Here is a 276-nt window from a genome sequence, read left to right on the forward strand (position 1 = left end):
TCTTATATCAACTTACAGTCAGCTTTAATACAGCCTATATGTCACCGGTGTTATGGTAAAAGACGAATGGTTTGAGATTTGAGACAGTATAAATATTACAGTTATGATCTGTATATAGTTGCAGATAGCAGCAGTAGTAAACAGGTCAGCCATGACAAGACATTTGATAATAATGAATACTCACCATCATAAATTCCAATCAACGTTCCATTGTTAGATGGTTAGACGGATCTTGAAGTCCTACAGCACGAGAAATCACATATGAACTAAGCTTCA

The sequence above is a fragment of the Salvelinus sp. IW2-2015 genome, unplaced genomic scaffold (assembly GCF_002910315.2).
Source record: "Salvelinus sp. IW2-2015 unplaced genomic scaffold, ASM291031v2 Un_scaffold912, whole genome shotgun sequence".
NCBI lineage: Eukaryota > Metazoa > Chordata > Actinopteri > Salmoniformes > Salmonidae > Salvelinus > Salvelinus sp. IW2-2015.